The sequence below is a fragment of the Peromyscus eremicus genome, chromosome 19 (assembly GCF_949786415.1).
Source record: "Peromyscus eremicus chromosome 19, PerEre_H2_v1, whole genome shotgun sequence".
In the NCBI taxonomy this organism is placed as follows: Eukaryota; Metazoa; Chordata; class Mammalia; order Rodentia; family Cricetidae; genus Peromyscus; species Peromyscus eremicus.
This window is the reverse complement of record NC_081435.1, coordinates 54,522,764-54,538,959: the sequence shown is the minus strand read 5'-3', so window position 1 is coordinate 54,538,959 and position 16,196 is coordinate 54,522,764.

Here is a 16,196-nt window from a genome sequence, read left to right as displayed (position 1 = left end):
TATTTATTTTAAAACTTATCAGATACATGAACCTGCAAGCAATCATGGCTGTAAGTTTCTACTCTAAACTTCTAGGTTGGGTGAGGGGATGGCTTAGAAGAATTTGGGAAATGGATAGATATACTAGCAGGCATTAGCAGGCACGTAGTGTTTGGGGTTCATCTGTAGCTTGCTCAAGGTTCCTTCCAAAATGAACCCTAGGGTGTTATTTCTGACACCCCTCTTTTAAACAGAGTTCAATTAAAATTTTCTTTAATTTTTGAAAAAAAAAAAAAAAAACAACAGAGTCTGCTTTCCAGAGAAATGTCAAGGTCAAAACTTTTAAATCCTAAAACCATGAGAAAAGAGCAGATGAGGTACCTCGGTAGATGCCTCAGTGGGAAGGACAAGCTAGGGACAGAGGAGGAGGGACAGGGGTGTGACAGTGTACACATCAGATTCAGAGAATGAAAAACTGAGACTTTGTTCAAATGTAGAGTCCCACTGAGAAGAGATGTGCTCTGGATTGCAGAGGGCTGTCATGTGTAGAACTTCTGATTTTCTACCCCAATATCTTCTTAATATTTTTCAAATCTACATATTAGTGATAAAAAATTTTAACAGTTGTGGGTGTCCAAGCTCTGCAAGTCTCTCCTATGCCCCGTGTCTAATGCTTACAACATCCTTGAGAGAAATAGTCTTTTCTTTTTTCTTACAAACCTGTACAGAGGAATGGGCATGTTGCAGAGTGAAGCTGGGACAGTCTCAGTTAACTAGACAAAGGAAGATAAAACCCACTAACATGGTGTACTTCTAAAATATCTCACCCAAGTAAATATGGTTCTAGAAAACCAAAATTATGTCCTCTATCCACTCACAGCTTATGAGTTTTCAGCATAGCCTCTAGAAAGCCAATCGACGAGAAGTCACATTTCTTTCAGAAAAGCAACACAGATTGTCCCCACACTAACACATTTGCCTTCCAGGGAAGAGTGTGTCTTAGTCAGGATGTATAAGTGTGACTCTCTTAGGAGTTATAAAGCCCCCTTTTGGAGGCATTATAAATTTATTTATCAATTCTTTTTTTCCTTGTACTGTTCAACAACCATTATAAACAACCACTATCCCAACTCTGGGATGTTTACATTAAAATTAAACAGCACTCGAAGGTTGGTTGTAATTGCACAATGCAAAATTCTTCAGCAGGATGTTTGGCTGTACATTGGAAAACGAGCACACAAATATGAATAATGTGCAATGCCTTCTTTAGTTCTTCTGAGCATGGTAATAACAGAAATGATTCTGTCAGCAGAAAAAAAATGGAAGTGATGATTCGGTTTGTTATAAAGAGATGGTGGTACCATGTTTTGTAACTTATTAGAGATGCTTTAAACATCTGCACATATGGTTGAAATGGCTTCTGTGCTGTTCAGGCTAACTTCTACTGAGCTGTGTGATTGCAGTGTGCTCTTTCCTTCGCTGCCTCCTTCTTGCACATCCTGAGTTGCTAACAGGTGCAGAGAGCCACAGCCTGTGGTGCCTTTGTTCTTCTTTTTTCATACAGATTTAATCATCTGCGGGCTTTTGTCATCGACCCCATTCTGAATGTTTAGAAAACCCGTCATCAAGTCTGCATGTGATCAGATTTAGATTCCAAATACATTCACAAAGCCAAGGAGGCGCACTGTCACAGTGTCCTTGGAACGGAAGATAAAAATCTTACTTCTACTCCTTTCCTGGTTCTCCCAAATGCAAACACAAATCTCAGGGTGGATACTAAATTTTCTCTTGAGGTCATAAAGTTCTGATTATTCAGGTATTAGCCACCTGACATGTTTTCAAAAGACTATTCATCTCATTGCACATCAAATTTTTTGAAAAAGCCCTTTATTCAGTCTTGCATTTATTTTCGCTCATGTTTTAGATTATCAGACATTCTACTTCTGAGGGCCTCCTCCTTCACTCAATCCTATGTGTAGGCTCACCTTCTGCCTGGGTTGGAGGGCAAGCCTCCCTTAGGCAAGGGAGCCTTAGAAGGCATTTCTGATGGCTCTAGAAAGTCACTCTTGAGGGTAGCCTGTTTTCTCTCATTCTTGCTCTAAGCAGTGGTAATTGGGGGTCTGATTTGCTGTCTCTTTTTTAATCTGCCATGTGCTCCAGCTCCTTAGGATCCAGAGTGACTACAGTCCAGCTATCTGTTGTCAAGTATTACTACCTGCTACTGACGTGCCATCTGGACATTTTCTACCCGTGTGTACACAACACCAGGCAGCAAAGCACATTCTCTATTCATACTCATGGACAAAGGTTGGCAAGTCCGCTCCACTGGGATGTTTTCCATAGCTCACCTGCTCTACAGTGCTGTCCGCACCTTGGGGATCGGGGCATTACTTTTTGTTGCTTTTTACAATGTCCGCTGCCTGTTTAACTACATCTCTTACCTTGATCTACCTGATGATTTGTCGGGTCAGCCTTCAGGATGACGGAAGTGCAGTGGCCAGCTTCTCCCACTGGGTACCATCACATCCTAGAGAATTCTAACCGACATGATTTGCCCTGCTCGGTTTGCATTCCTTTTGCTTATGTGCTCTGTGGCTCTACAAAAGGTATTTTATCTATCAAGGCCTCAGTTTCCCTATCTATAAAGTAAGGGTAATAAATTTCAATCATTGATTCATATGATTATTAAATCAGGTGACATTTATAATGGATTTAGTACTGTGTTTGAAAAATAATATATACCATAACGTATAAATGACTTTGCTATTTGTCTTGAGGTGTAACCAGAAATGTTATAACAGTGTAAATTACAGAATCAAAAACAAGAAAGCAAAATTCTTCTCAAGATACTGTTTTAATTTCCTCTTCAGATAAATACCTTAAATTTCACTGACTGCAAAAATGACAATAAAAAAGGATGAGGCTTCTTACTGAGTGGAATTATGGTTTATCTAGATCTACAAAAGATACACGAGAATTTACCATTTACGTAACCACAAAAATACTGTAATTATTGAAATTATTATAATGATCACACTATCATAATTAAACTAACAAAATGGCTGTGAAGCTTATATTGAGATTTTCCCTATAAAATTACATACCATTAACTCTGTCTCTGGGGCAAGTTTAGCTAAAATTGATCTTCTAGATGCCCAGAGAAAATTGTATTACACAACCGCCACTGTCAGTCTTTGAAAAGCCTTTGAAAGATACTGCATAGAACAAATCCCAAGGTAGGCCAGGCAGGAAGCCATAAGAACTATCTGCGATGAGGCTGGAGTATAGGACTTCGGGTAACAGTTCTCCCCTATGGAAACGTAAGGAGCTAGAAACTCTATTGGGAACTCAGAGCCATACCACAGTTGCATACCGGGGTTTCCAGATAAGAAAATTCTGAACTCTTGGTATTTCACTGAAAGTACACTGTACTCATTCTCATCTGCTATAGGAGAGTTCATTGGCATCAGCCTCATCTCTTCCACAGGCATGCCATGCCTCCATGTGCTCTGTGGTGGTTTCATGGGGAAGGGTGGAACGTGCTTGGCCAGTTTCTCTGAGGCATCTCCTTGGAGTTCTGTATGAGGAGCAGCAGTGAACTGGAGGTGGAGGTGGGTCAAGGATTTGATATGAGGAAAAAGCACAAAGGAAAAGATATTCAAGTGAGGATCTCAGGACACATTATGCTCCTCCTCCAGGTACATTCTAGAAGGTTGCTCTGAAAGTGGGGAAATGTGGTTTCTACCCTGCCCCTCATTTTTCTTATAGATTAGAACCACAGTAAGAATGACGTAGGTAAGAAAATATGGATTACAGGTCATTGTGACTTGAATTGCACCCCACCGAGACTCACACTTCTAATTCTCAGTAACTTCAAATAAGACTATTTGGAGATAGGGTCTTTAAAGAAATAGTTGAGATGAGCCGTAACTCATCCTATATAGCTGATGTCCCCCATACGAAAACATTAGGTTATAAACACATACATAGAGATTACAGTCACATGGAGAAGACAGCCATCTCTATGGCAGGGCAGAGGCCTCAGAAGAAGCATGCCTGACAGCATCTGATTGGACTTCTAGCCTCCAGAACTCCTTATTTTCAAGTGTCAGGGTTAGCCTTTGGACCTGTAGTATGAATGGCAACTCTGGAAAACAGCTACACAGACAGACTACAGTGTTGAAAAGCATTGTGGGGGGGTAGTAAAAAAAAAACAACAAACCCTCATTTCACATTTAGGAAAACCAAAAGAGTTGATTGGCAGAATTGAGAAAGGGCTTCAAACAATACAAGAGTGGCCTGGCTAAGCTTTAACAAGATTCTCCAAGGCTCCCCAAATGAGTTTCTCTTTAAGTTTACCTCAGCACCAAGTCTTATATGAAGGCCAAAGTTAAGAGAATGGTGAAAGCCAGGCATGGTGGCACACACCTAGCCCTCAGGAGGCTGATGCAGGAAGATTGAGAGTCCAGGACACCCTGGGCCACAGAGCATGACAGACTTTAAGTGACAAAGAGAGAGAGTTGGGAGAAGGGAAAGAAGGAGGGAGATGGGGAAAGAGAAGAAAGAGGAAACGGGAAGGAGAGAATCCTGGACTAGACAATGTTCGCTTTATGATCTTTCACAAATCTTTCACACTTTCCCAGAAAACGTGGCAATCAGGCCATGTGATTCTCCCCCTTAAAATCCTGATGGTCCCTCCCAGTCAGAATAAAACGTGTATCCCTGTGATGTTCTTCTAGACCACCTGTGACCACTGTTTCTACAACCCTGGAGCTTCATCCCTACCCTGTCTGTGCTACTTCCCTACAGAGGAAGGGACTGTTCCCTGGAGCTTTGCACAATGCTATTCCCCTTTTAGAAAACTGGAGCTGTGCTTTCTAAGCTCCGTGGAAGCAAATGTGATGAGAGGACCCGTTTCTCTCGTAGTGCACATCAGAGCCACAGAACTAGAATCACGTGACACTGTATGAGTAGAGCTGGAAGACCAGAGGTAGATAGACAAAAATTGAATGGGTGAGTAAACAATGTGGCTGTGACTATACTGAAAACCAGCATGGACTTGGGAGCTAGCACATGACAGCCACCTAATAACTACCAGAATTGCTGGAGGATGAATCATGTAATGGTTGAAAACGGTTGTCCATGAGGAAAGTGATGATAGAAAAACACTCATTTCAATAGTGAAGAGGGAACAGAAAACAGGAGGGAGTTCAGTGTTATGTTCCAGAAGGTTCAATGGGGGAGTGATCTCCACTGAGTACAGAGTGCAACACCAGAGGGTTGAAACCATGGTTGATGGTAGACAAGCTTAGAAAATCAACACTGACAGATAGCTTACGGAGGACGGAAAGTGAGAAAGGGAATGAGATAAACATCCCTGGAAAGATACATGTTGGCAAAGAGAAGGGAAGATACCAAATGGGAAACAGAAACTCGAGAAGCACGAACAGGGGACTAGAGAGATGGCTCAGCAGTTATGAGCCCATGCTGCTCTTGCTGAGAACCAGGATTCCATTACCAGAACTCACACGGTGGCTTGTAACTGTCTGTAACTCAGTTCTAGAAGATCTGAGACCCTCTTTTGGCCTCTATGGGCATTTGAATAGAGCAAGCAGCAATACAAAGCCATTTTTAAAAGACAATTTAATGTGTTTAAAAATATAGGTCACTTTCTGCATGGGTACATCCTGGGAACCTACAGAAAAGGTCAGGGGTATCCTGAAATATGAAATATCTTTAGCCAGGGGGAATCATCCTAAGTCAGAAAACACACAATGTTTCACATGGGGGACTTTTGTCTGAGCCATAAACTGAGACTCATTAGTTCCCCAGAAGAAGTGCAGAGTTAAGGTGCTAGGATCCAAGGCATGCCATGGAAAATTTGCTAGCTGCTGTGGATATTGTTCTGTATAAATAAAACACTGATTGGCCAGTGGCTAGGTAGGAAGTGTAGGCAGGACAAGAAAAGAGGAGAATTCTGGGAAGTGGAAGGCTGAGTGGGAGTCACTGCCAGCTGCTGCCATGACAAGCAGCATGTGAAGATGCCAGTAAGCCACAAGCCACGTAGCAAGGTACAGATTTATAGAAATGGGTTAATTTAAGATATAAGAACAGTTAGCAAGAAGCCTGGCACGGCCATACAATTTGTAAATAATATAAGTGTCTGTGTGTTTATTTTATAAGTGGGCTGTCGGACTGCCAGGGCTCCGTGGGACCTGGAGAGAAGCTCTCCAGCTACAGCCAGCAGTACTTTCTATACTCTGTAGGTACTGTAGAACATCTCTACTTATAATATCAATTGTTTGACCTATTTCTAAAATACATAAAGAACTGAAAAAAACCTGAATAATAAGGCAAACAGCCCAATGAATGAATGGAATAAAGAAATGAACAAACATTTCTCAAAAGATGAAATACAAATGGCCAATAAACATGAAAAAAGTTCAATATCACTTGTCATTTTCATCAACTAAAAATTAAAAGTGCATTGATGATCTGGGGAGATAGTTGAGTCAGTAATATGCTTGCCACACAAATGTGAGGGTCTGATCTCAGATCTCAAGCATCCATGTCAAAAGCTGGTCATGGTGGCACACACCTCTAATCTTAGCTCTGGGGAAACAGAATCTCGAAAGATCCCTGGAGCTAGGGTTATCTGGTATTGATAAAGCTGTGAACTCTGAGTTCAAGTACAGAACATGTCCAGAAAAATTAAGTGACGAGAGTTAGGGTAAGATATTCCACATCAATTCCTGGCCCCTACAGGTACATACACAAATACATGCCACAATGGTATTTTATTCAATGATAAAATGTATAAAATTATAAAGTTTACTGGAAAATTCTTCCAACTGAAGATTATTATCTTAAATCAAATAGAATAGACTCAGAAGTCAAATACCACAAAATCATGTTTTCTTGCATTTGTAGATTCAAGATTGTCTATGGATACACAAATAACATATAAACAATATACATTGTATATGAAAAAGGAAGGGTCACTGGAGAAGAAAGGAGACTCCTGGAAGGGGAAGGGGTTCTAGGGTAGGAATGAGAGGGGATAGAATTGAATATGATAAAAATATATAATATGCTTAGTAGATATATACAATGGAGTTCCCTTCAACTATAAAGAGGAATGAAATCATAAAACTTGCAGGCAAAGGGACAGATCTAGAAAATATACTGTGAGATAACCCAGAATCAAAAAAGACAAATGCTACATGATCTATCTCTTATTTGTAGATCCTAGCTCCAACTCTTTAGATTTGAGTATATCACCTGGAATAACCACAGAAACTAGGAAATTAAAAGGGAAACATGGGGATGGGGTTGGGGAAAGAAAGCGTTATAGAGATGTGGGTAACAGAACACAAGACCTATGAAGAGGAAAAGGAAAAAATGGGAAGGTTAATTAGGGAGGGGAAGTGAAGGACTATAAAGCGAGAGGGAGGAAGAAGAGATAAATAACACTAAAGATGTTCAGAAAAGGCATAGGGAGACACATTGTTTTATAATCTTGTGTGTGTACATGTGCATATATATATATATATATATATATATATATATATATATCTTAAATGGAATTATGCCACATAGGGTGATAATAATCTCTTCCAAGAGACACAGCCTAACTAACAGAAACTGCAGTGCCAAGCATGGAAAAGCTCCCTTCCAGTTGTTGGTCAGGGGGTCCAAAAGACTCCCAAACAATATAGACTATTACTATTGCCCTGGGTTGCCTTTCAGTACTTGAATGTAAGCCCTACACCACATGCTTTGGACACAGGACTTGGAGCAATCAAACTGGAACTGACCTGGAAGCCTTCTGTAGTGGGTAGCCATTCCAACCTTGATCTGGAAGTTCCAACCCCCATTGAGGATTCGGTAACTGTCACGCCTACAAGGCGGGGCCAAGAGAGGACCCTGAAGACCTGAGATCTGGATGCACTGTCTCTCTTGGTTCCTGGACCCTGGACGCTGGAGATAGACCAAGCAGAGTTCTCCAGAGAATGCTGCCAGACTGTGCTATGTCTTTCCCAGACCCTGCAACCTACCTATCCCTTCATTTGTAAGTTATGCCACTAAATAAACCTCCCTTTTAACTACATGGAGTGGCCTTAATAATTTCACCAATAGCCTTCTGTCTAGAGAATAGCTCTCATAGTATTGGAATGTGCTGTGCAAGTTGACAAGAAAAAAAAATCAATAGTACTACCTAGTTATAAAGCTTGTGAAACATACCAATGACCGGCCAATAAGATATCTCCAGAGGTGCAACAGTGTCTCTATTATCTTGTGGGGAACCAACAGCTGTCTAACTAGACTTAAGGCCTGATCCATGGGAGGGAATTCATGGCTGGCATTATAAATGTATTCAACTACTCATTTAGGTAGAGGTCCAGACTCTAAAGGAGAATCTACTGTTGCCATTTTCTTAAACCAGTATCATTTCTAACTGTATTCTAAACACTTATCCTTTTACCCACAGGTTAGTATCTTACTCTTCATCAAAGAAGCTCCATTTTTGCAGCAGATCGAGATTATTACAGAAATCCACAACCAGTCAAAAATGTATAGAATAAGTAACCATGAAGTTCCCAGATCCAATTCACATATCTATAATGCAATGTCTATATTTAAGGATTGGTGAGCATAGCAGAAAAGGAGATAGAAAGATTATAAGGGCAGGACAACTGTAAGGCCTGATGGTAGTGTCTTCAAGACATAGTGGGGATGTTGTACCCACGAAATCTCAATGATATGGTTGCCTGAACAAGAGCTGCATAATGACAATATCAGTTAACATTGCAAGATTGATAATGGAAATTTCACAAGTTCCCACCTTTAGATGAAGAGCTATAGGCAACCAACGGGTACTGAGAGATGGGGAATCTCCAGGGATGAGCCCCCTGATAGGTGATCCAATCCCAAGTAGGCAGCCCTACACACATGTAGATAAGGAACACTAAAGAGGCTCAATAGGGTGCGTGTATTATTCCATAATAGTAATTATAGAAGGGGTCATACACTTGAAAGGGCGTGGGGGGGACATGAGAGGTGCTGGAAGGTAGAGAAGGAGATGTAGAAATGATGTAAATACAGCACTCATGTGAAATTTTCAAAAACAAAAAAATATTTAAAATATATAATATACATGAAAGAAATTATCTTTATGAAGCCCATCACTCTGTCTAACATACCAAATACAAAATAAGCTTGACATTAGAAAACACAGCAATCATAACAGACCTGGAGTGTGGTCTTTCCTAAAGAGCTGTCCTTCAGAGTACAGTGAGACACATGTATGAAAATGCCATTCTGAAAGCCACTCTTTTGTATACTAATTGAAAAAATTAAACAATAGAAATAAAAAGAAAAGGTTGCTCTTTATGTTATAAATAAAACAAAATAAAAATAAATTATCCACTTTTAACTAACAATAGTTCCATTATGTATTCTAATAGAAAAATACCAAAAAAAAATAGTGATTAAAACCTAAACTCCCACTAAATAGGAGTAATATCAGTAATATCAGGGAGCATCTCCAAAAACATGTAACTGATCAGATTTCTTTCGTCCCCCCCCCCAAATTAGATTTTTTTGCAACTTGGGAAAACTGAGTATTTGTTACAGATTTAATTATACCATCATCAGTGTGTCTTGTCTTTTAACATATTAAGAAAGCAATGAATTCTCCTATACTTACATATGGACATTTCATTTTTGTTTAGAATTTTCCCTAAATGTTAATAGTGAATTTGCAAGCAGTACCAACCCCATATAACCAATCTCTCAAGCTAGGATAGTATAGAGGAGGGAAAACGTCCACATTTGGGTCCTTAGAAGTAAACTGAAGAAGAAATATTGGCAGAAAAAGAAACCCGTATAAATTTGTGTAATTTTTGTAGCATATATGAGTAGTCCTAAAGGGAAAGAGAAAGCCATTCTTTTTAATACACGTATGCACACATGTACATGCATGCAGGCACACACACACACATACACACACACACACACACACACACACACACACACACACACACACACACTGAATTCTCAAGGTTGGACAAGCAGAGCTTGTGTTAGGCAGAGTAAACTGTGGAGTGCTTATTAAAATGAACTTGAGAAGGACTACTGATAGGTAAGTGTTTTATACATTTGTTTGCGCAGGCCCAGCTGAGACTCCCCTCCCTGGTGCTACAAATTTTCTTCTCTTCCTGGTTCAGGTTACGCATCTTTCTGATTGCGAATTTAATAACCTGCCTGTAAGTCTACAGAGTCAGTTCAGAGAATCCTTCCTTATCTGCTGGGTCTCAAGTGCCTTTAGCTCCAATGATCAATACCCATAAGCAACGTGCTGGAGGTGGCAGGTTCTGAAAGAATTCAAGTTTGCTCTTCTTTATGAGCCCATATCTGCCCATCCTGAAAACTTAAGAGTTGCATTTAAATGTCTCCAGCTCCTAATTTATCACGTAAGACTACCAGTTAGGTTTTCCTATGGAGCATAATTTTGGAACCACAGTTAATTGCCAGCTTTTCTGTCATTATTTACTTTCATAAGAGGCCAGAGACATCAGCAAAGGCATATAATCAAAGAAGTGTTTTCTAGATAAATTTCATGAGGGAGCAAGTGCATAACAATTTTACTGATTTTGGCATGCTTATCTGGTATCTCAAAACTTTGATAAATTCAAAGACACCCCCTCTACTCCCTCTAAATCTCAACTCATTCTCACAAATCAACCCCTCAAGGACAAAAGAAAAATGTCAAATTGACTTAACTGTACATTGTCAGTGATACTAGATCAATGGATTTTGCTTCTTCCTTTCCAAGTTGTTGCCCTTTATCTGTTCTCCTTCCCTAACTACCGTGGGTAGAGTGTCACAACACAACATTAAATGAAAATGATGGCAGCCAGCATCCTTCTTTTTTCTCCACTGCTGGTAGAAAGTGTTCAGTCCTTTGCCCCTGCGTGAAATGTCAGCTGTGGGGGTTGCAAGTTCCCTTGATCTGGCTGCAAAATTTCTCTTCTGTTTCTAGTTTGTTGAGTGTTTTTTTTTTTTTTTTATCATGTAAGTTGCTGGATTTTGTTAAATGCTTTTTCTACATCAGTTGTGAGGATCATTTTTTTCTTCATTCTGTTAATATCCTATACAGTGTGGCTTCCCACTTCCTGATGGGGAGCCTCCTGCTTCACCAATGGCCCAGCTCCTCTTGCAGGCCATCTTGTTTTCAGATGAGAGTGAAGGAGAAATCTCTTCACATGGTCTGAGCTCAGGAGCCCACCGCCTGGAGCCAGAGACCACGGCACTGTGTCTCTAAGGTTTGCCCCTTTTCTCTCATTTTCATAGGTGCTTGCTCCTTGAAAATCTGTGGGGAAAAAAGTCTCCTTTCAAGTACACTCCCAGGCTTCCTCTTTTCTTTCTCTTTGAGATGAGGTGTGAATGGTAAGATCAACCGATGGGAAGCTATAGGAAAGAGCCCAGCAGCTGCCCTTCCCTGGAAGCTTTGTTTCCAAGGCTCAGAAAAATACTCTCCTTTTCAATATCCTTTATACTCTCTGTTTTCTTCAAACTCAGTCTGACGGGCTTCCTTGAATCAGTCATCTGGGAGAATGGAGATCTTCTAGTCCTTGGTAAGAATAAAGGACTTGTGCTCTTTAAACTCAGATCCATGAACAAGGAAGACAGGACCAAAAGGGTAAAGCGAGCATTCTGAAGAGGAGTCAGAGAGTGAAAATAGAAGAGGGCTAGCAAGAGAGAAAGACATGACAGAGAAAAGGCCATTCTGCTGGGATGAGCTTGTATAGTAGGGGCCGGCGAGTCCGTCCCCTTTCTAAATCAGTATAGGGACTTTTTATATGGCAGTTGAGCCTTCTGCCGTTATGAGAAGACATTCATTTGTAATTGTTAATCCAGTGCAGTTCCTCACTCCCTTTGAAATTTGCAGTAAAAGAAAGCAATTGTTTTTGCTCCATGCTTGTAAAACTCCTTAGCTGGCTGAGATAATCTACCTGTTCATTGTCCTCTCAGATGAAAGCAGTGTGCTGCATCTGACCTTCCCCTACTCAGCTTTTCAGTTAACACACAAAGAACAAGGGAACCATCTCAGCACATTACCAGAGACCAAGGATCTAACATTTAATGGATATTGAAAAAGTTCATTAAAATTTCTTCCTAGTGGGACAGGAGGTAGAGTACTTAATCAAGAAAATTAGCATTGACGATATGTAGCATTTCAATCACTGTTTTCCATCACCAGGTACTGCCCATTACCTATTAAAACCTAGAGGTGGTTATTTCCAAAGTCAGTCAAGTAAAGAAGGTAAGAGAATTCAGAACTATACATGGAGAACTATATATTGAGTTACAAACTCCAGCTGAGTAACATAGGAGCCCAAAGCAAAGCAACCTTTCACTTGATTGCTTTGGATGATTTACGGAGTGAGAACTTTTAAAGTTAGGAGAGCCACGCTCATTCCTTCAGGAGATCTTCTGCTGAATCAGACATGAACAGTTAATCCACTTGCAGTAGCATGGTGGCTGCTCTCTCATGTCCCCTGATCTCTTCTCAGTCCCCCTGCTCTCCTCTCACTTCTTCCTGTTCTCTCACCCCCTCACCCCTGCCTCATCACAAGTTCTGATCAATTTGAAAATGAAATTTTTTTAAAAAAGCAATTCTTTTGTTGTTGTTGCTTTTTGTTTTTATTTATTTATTTATTTATTTATTTATTTATTTATTTATTTATTTACTTATTTATTTTTATTTTGAGACATGGTCTCTCTATGTAGCCCTGGCTGTCCTGGAACTCACTATGAAGGCCAGGCTGTCCTTGAGCTTACAGAAATCTGCAGACCTCTGTCTCTTGAGTGCTGGGATTAAAGGCTTGGGCCACTAAGCTGAGCTAGAAACAATTTCTATTAAAGAGGCATTCAAAACAAGAAAATGTCTAAGACTAAGTTTATTTAAAAGAGTACAAGATTTGTACACTTAAATTTGGAGAGGTTAATTCCTCAGTTGTACTCAAATATAAAATAATGCAAAAATAAAAAAGTTAAAAATTTATAGCAAAATAGAATATTCTGTGTGGTGATTATTCCGTAATTCATTTTTCAGTTTAGACCAGAATTTTCAGTTATAGTATCTGTGCTGATTATTTTTTTGTCAACTTGATACAAATTAGAGTCACCTGGGAAGAAGGAACCTCAGTTGAGTTCTCTATCACATTGGCCTGTGGCTAAGTCTGTGGGGGCATTTCTTTGATTCATGAGTGATGTGGGAGGGCCCAGTCCATCATGGGCTATGTGTCCCCTGGACAGGTGGTTCTTGGTTATTTAAACCAGGCTGATGAAACTTTGGAGAGTAAACTACCAAAGTGTATTCCTCAATGGTTTCTTCTTCAGCTCCTGCCTCCAGCTTTATGCCTTGTATTTCCTTGGTGAGAGACTGTAATCAGTAAAACAAGATAATTCCTTTCCTCCTCAAGCTGGTTTTGGCCAGTGTTCTATCACAGCATCAGAGAAGCAAATTAGGCAGAAAAAAAGTCAAGGAGTTAAGGATAGATAATGATGTTTGTAATATTTAACTTATAAAGAAGAAAAACAACATAGTAGAAAGAATGTTGGATGATCTGGGAATATTGGAAGCCTGAGATGGTTAGTTTTGTTCACAAATTTGAATGGATTAGGGAATACCTAGGGTATTAGTGAGCCATACCTTAGGATATGTAGCTTCCTGATAAAATTAACTAAAGGGGAAGAGTCTTCCCGAATTCGGGTAGCACCTTCCCTTGGGCTTTATGCCAGATCAAACATAAAGGGTAAAATTAGAAAGCCAGCTGAGGGCTGCTGCACCCACATCTCTGCTTCCTCACCCACAGAAATGTGAGGACTCTCAGCTCCATGCTGCCACTGCCATAGCTCCATGCCTTCCACATCACACTGTGAGCAAAAGCACTCTTTTCTTCTTGAAGTTGCTTCTAGTAGGTGTTTGGTAACAGCAATGAGAGAAGTTGCTAATACAGAGCCTACTTGATAAAAATCTTACCTGAAGCTTAAAATTAAGATAGCAAGCCCCACTGTATGAATTGGTTTTTTTCTCATTGCGCTTGCCCACACAAGTAGGCAGATACAAAGAAGACATGGAATGGAATTGAGTTCATCTAGGGTTGAGGTTTACGAGGAAAACTTAACCACCAGGCAATGGGCTGGGAGAGTGAGCTCCAAGAGTAAGAATATAGCTATCAATCAGTAGGCTAGGGGCAGAGTGAAAAGGTTAATGTACCTTAGTGAAAAAATGATGCAGCGTCAGGTCAAGACGGAGTTGACTCACCAGCAGTTTGTTACCTGAGCAAGTCAACTGGAAGGGTGGGCCTCTGGGGCTGGACAGAAAAAGAATCTAAATTTGTTGTTTGGGAGGCAGAAATATATTTATTTAAAAGCAAGTCAAGTGTGTCACTGTGAGAATAGATGGGTGATAAAATGCAGAAAGAGAAATTTCAAGCAGAGGTTAAGAAACTGGAAGAACAAAATTTAGAAAGGACACCGTGCTGGAAGTGGACAGGAAGTGGGTGAGAGAAGGGGACACAGAACCCTCATCCAAAGTCTTCACGAGTGGATAAATATCCAGAGAGCTGTGAGGAGACATCTGTGAAAGGTGACTAGGGTGATGTGCCCGGATAGGGTGACTCCTGGGTGTCTAGACAAGGACTACTGAAACAAGGTTAAACAGCAATGGCTTGACAGTGACGATGAAGGCTGGTGGAAGACATAAAGAGGCAAAAAGATGCTATGCTGGCTTCCAGGTCCAAAAGAAGGGTGTATGGGAGGGTTTGGAGGAAGGAAAGGGAAGGGAGAAGTGATGCAATTATATTATAAGCTCAAAAATGAAAGGAAAATAATTTTAAGGTATAGAAATTTCTACTGGGGCATTGTTTGTAGGTCTCTTCAGCTCAGATAGATAGATAGATAGATAGATAGATAGATAGATAGATAGATAGAGATGGATGGATAGATAGATGATACAGCTATCAATCATCTATCTATCATCCATCTATCATCTATCTAACCTATAATCTATCATCTATCATCTATCTACCATCTACCATCTATCATCTACCATCTATCTATCTATCTATCTATCTATCTATCTATCATCTATCTAATCTATCTACCTATCATCTATCTATCTACCTATCTATATGAGTATTTTTGTATGTGATCATTGGTATCTATATTGAATTAAATTTGAATTCCTACTGATTAGTCCAATTTTAGTCCATTTCCACATGTTCTCCCACTCCAGCAGTAAAATCTAGTCAACACTACTAGGCATCCATGTCTTATTTCCATTATAGACACAGTTATTTCAGAGTTGTTAATTCTTAGACAGATGGGAAAGAACTTTATTAACTAGAATATAGTGCTCCTGTTTAGTTAATTTATCCTTTAAGTTTACAAACTTGATTGATTTAAAAATCATGTAGATGAGTAACCATTTCCCTACATGCATTAGTGAACCATGTTCATGGATTTTAAAAAAATGACTATCTTTTCACATTCTGCAGGAATCCTGTGCTTTTGAGGCATCATTAACCACTTTAAATGACTTTTGTGGTACAAGTGCCTTAAGACAAACATTGTCACATATGCAACAGCATAACACCTTGCAGAATGATCTCATCACCCTAAAGAAGCCCAGGTGCTTCGCCCCCAGCTCTCCCCACATCAAGCCACTAGGGTGTTGTCATCCTACTATCACCTTCTACAGAACATCAGATAAATGGAAAGCTATAGTACTTAAACCTTTTTAGAATGGATTCTTTCACTTAACAATATTCATCATCGTAGGTTCAGCTGGGTCTCTATGTGGTTTTAATATCACTGCATAGTATTCCACTCCATAGATGCACTCATTTCTTAATTTACCACTGAAGGACATTCTGATTGTCTTCAAATTTTAACAAATTAGAAATAAAGCTATTACAACAGTCTGACACAGATCCTTATATAGTTTCCTTATATGGTAATGGGTTTTCAACCGTAGTTAATTCAATTTGATTGTCAATTCAATTGTTCAATTAATTAAAGAGTTGTAGATTAATTCAAGTTGATTGACAGTGCCATCCCAGTCTTCTGCATTCCTGATTTCCTGTTTGATATGTCAATTACTGGATGAGATGTCTTGATGTTTCCCACTATAAGAACATATCTGC